This window comes from Alnus glutinosa, chromosome 11 (assembly GCF_958979055.1).
Source record: "Alnus glutinosa chromosome 11, dhAlnGlut1.1, whole genome shotgun sequence".
Classification (NCBI taxonomy): domain Eukaryota; kingdom Viridiplantae; phylum Streptophyta; class Magnoliopsida; order Fagales; family Betulaceae; genus Alnus; species Alnus glutinosa.
Window position 1 is genome coordinate 20160598 of NC_084896.1, and position 3697 is coordinate 20164294.

At 37.6% G+C, this 3697-nt stretch overlaps 1 pseudogene; it reads right to left on the reverse strand.

The window, feature by feature from the left end:
- Positions 1-928: 928 nt before the first annotated feature.
- Positions 929-3260, reverse strand: LOC133882563 (L-type lectin-domain containing receptor kinase IX.1-like; annotated as a pseudogene).
- Between the last annotated feature and the right edge of the window lie 437 nt (positions 3261-3697).

Below are 3697 nucleotides of genomic sequence, written 5' to 3' on the forward strand. Positions count from 1 at the left end.
AGCTTCCCTCTCTTCCTCATCAAATTCAACCAAAGAGGAGAAGATGGAGTAGACGGTGCTTTGATATTACTGTTTTCTTTTTCTTTTCTTTTCTTTTTTTTCTGTTTACAGGATGGAAGTCGGATCCTTCATGCTCTGGATTTTTTTCTTTTTTTTTTGGTTTTTTTTTTGGTTTTTTTTAAGTTTTTTTTTTCTAAATTAATTTATTATTATTTTAATTGAAAAATGACACGTGGTAGGGGTATTATAGGCATATTTTGACAAAATTGACATTTTTGAAACTTTTTGGTAGTTTGAGGGGCTAGAGTCCAAGCGTTGGCAGTTCGTGGAGCTACTTGCAAAACGACTGACAGTTTGATGGGCTAAACTGTAATTTTCCCTTAAACTAATTATGATTAATGTAGAAATAAAGATAAAATAAAGAAAGAAAAATAATTGTGGGTCCGTACTCCGTAGTCTACACGGGTGCTATAGACTTTAGACTCTAGGATTACTTTATAGACGACTCATTTAAGAAGATTAAAAAGTCTTTGGAGCTGTTGAACATTAAATACGTACCTTTAATTTATCAAAAAAAATCATATTTAGTAACTAAATTTTTATCTTATTTCAATTTAATCCTTAGGTTTCTAACTTCAAGAAGATAGTCCTTAAATTTTGCCCAGATTTTAAATAGGTCCCTTTATCATTTTTCTGTGAAAATAAATAGTTTGTCATATGTCACGTGTATCTCAATTGACACGCTAACGTTCATATCAATACCTAATATCAATATCATATCATTGAGCGCCAAATAATAATTTTCAATCCATCACAAAGTTCACGAGACTGTTATGTTGTCTATATATATGTGTGTATTGTACGAAATTTATATTTAAGGTAGAAAACACATTAACATGTCATTTACATTCTAAAACATTTTGAGTATTGCTTAAACAAAAATGCAAAATGAAAAACAAAAATGTGATAACGTAGGAGAAAAATTAAACACCTAATCAAACAATAAGAATCCCAAGTTAAGTGTACCTCTTACCAATTTAGCACGTATGCAAAAGCGATGCGGATGGAGGAGCTACATCGTATGAGGTAGACAATGAAGAATTGGTGTGACTATTGCTTGAATGGGGATTCCATCCTCCCTCATAGTTACTAGAAACACTGGAAATAGAAAGTGACATTGCCTGTCTATTCACTGCTAGAGCAAGATGTGTTGGCCCCGGCATATCTGATGGGAGAATAGGCAATGGAGTCTCAAAATTGAGAACATGAATTGTTTCCCTTATTGAAGGCCTAAGGTTTCGATCAGGGTGAGCGCACCAAAGCCCAACAATCATCAAGCACTCCATTTCCTGCTCATCAAAATCTCCATCCAGCCTTGGGTCAGCTGCTTCAAGTACCTTTCCTATTCCATAGAGCTCCCAAACCCACTCCACCAAGACTACTTGATCTTGAGGGGCATTGATCTGGATTGGTTTTCTTCCGCAAGCAATCTCCAAAGCGACAATTCCAAAACTATAGGCATCTGACTCTTTGCTAGCATTACCAGTTGTGACACATTCAGGAGCCATGTAGCCCATGGTGCCTGCCAAAACTGTGGTTTGTGACCCTTTCACATGGTCCACAAGCCTAGCTAGCCCAAAATCTCCAAGCTTAGCATTGAAGTTTGAATCAAGCATAATGTTGCTCGATTTTATATCCCTATGTACCACGCATTGTTCCCATTCCTCGTGCAAGTAAAGCAACGCTGACGCCAATCCTTGAGCAACTTTGTACCTCGTTGCCCATATCAATAAGCTTTCTTCAGTAAAAAGATGTGAATCTAAGCTTCCATTGTGCATGAACTCATAGATGAGTAAGAGTTCTCCTTTTTCATGGCACCAGCCAATGAGTTGCACCAAATTCCTGTGTCTTAATCGACTAATGATTTTAACTTCCGATGCATACTCTTTTATCCTCTATTTAGACCCTTTTGACACCCTCTTAACAGCAACGAAGGAGTTTGAATCCCTTAAAAATCCTCTATAAACCCCACCAAATCCACCCTGGCCAGCTTCTCTTCATCATTGAAATTATTCGTGGCATGAGCCAATTCTTTAAATGAGAACCTTTGGTCCTATTTCCCTTTGAAATTTGTCATCCATGTACCTGTCAAAGGCAAGATCCTCTTTTGTATAACTCCTATTCCTCTTCCAGAAGCCAAACAGAATTAAAGCAAACCCACCAAACAAAAAAGATCCTCCAACAGCCAAACCCACCACTAATCCTAACCTGTTGTTTTTCCTTTGGTTGGGGACCGGATTCGAGCTTGGACTACCTGCCACTGTATCTTCCAATGTTGAACTAAAATCCCATGTGCGAATGGTATGCATTGCAGCAGAAAGTCCTGTTGTGGCAGAGAATCCAAAAGTTACCCATTCAGGTAGGGGATCTCTCAAATCAATATTATAAGAAAGGGACTGCCATACAATAGCATTGTTTATGAGACCAATGAAGAGAACACTCAAATTATGAGAAGTAGAATTATAGCTAATCCAAGCTTCGTTGGTTCTCCCTTCCATAATAGAAATATTAGCCCCTGGCCATGAGAGATTAGCAACAGATTCCATGGAGTTTATATCAATACCTACATGTACGTCGGGCGGATCACATGGTATGTTTGAAAAGATGTCAAACTCCACCGCCACAAAATGATTGACCGCCGTGCTTAATGACTGGGTAAGACTAGCAAGACCCAGACTGCACCTTCGCTGCCATCAGAAATAGTTGAACCACTCGGTGCAGGGAAGAACGGAAGCCCATCTGCATAATCAGTACTATTTCACGAGTCAATGACAAAGGAAAAATTGGTAGTGAAATCTGTGAGGTTTCCGGATGCCTTGTCCCACAGGTGCATGGGACTGACATACGTGGCTCGACCAACATTACTTCTTTGCATCTGGTCGCCGGTGAGTTGGATGACTTGGTTATCAGGGAAAGCTCTGTCACATCTTAGAAGGGAGTCATCAGTGTTACAATTATGGAAACTGGTTAAGTTGAAGGATAAAGCACTTGTAAATGGACGTAGTGGTGAGAAGAAATCGGTGACAATTAATAAAAGATAAAAGAGGATTAGGGGCTCTGGAAATGGGAAATGTTTGATTTTGTAGCTGTAACAAGCCATGATTGGAACTTGGAAGGAAGGTTGGGTTTGATGAGAAGAAATTGCTGATTGTAATAAGAAAATTAGCTAAAAGCAGATTATATAAAGCAGGTTTGAATAGGGAGACCGATAGGCTGAAAAGGGACTCAAGTCGTAGATTATATGTATTTAGTCCAGAGGGAGTGCGTGTTAGATTATATGTATTCATAAAGTGATAGGTGTGCTAAAGTGATACATCAAACTATTAAGGTATCTAAAAATGCTAATTTTTTATTATATTTTTATAATACTCCTATTTTCTTAAAAGAAAAAATTAGTCCATGCAATCAAAATCCGTTAAAACACACTACAAAAAATTTAGATTTTAGTAACCTAACCTTACTAACATGCAAAACCCTTTTGCACATTACTAAAATTTAGTAACGTTCTTTAGTAACGTGATTTTCAGGTGACTAAACCCACAGTTACTAAAATAATTTCAATAACCTGGAAATTGACACCACGTTACTAATTAGTAACGCGCAAAATTGTTGCACGTCACTATTTAGCAGCCTGATA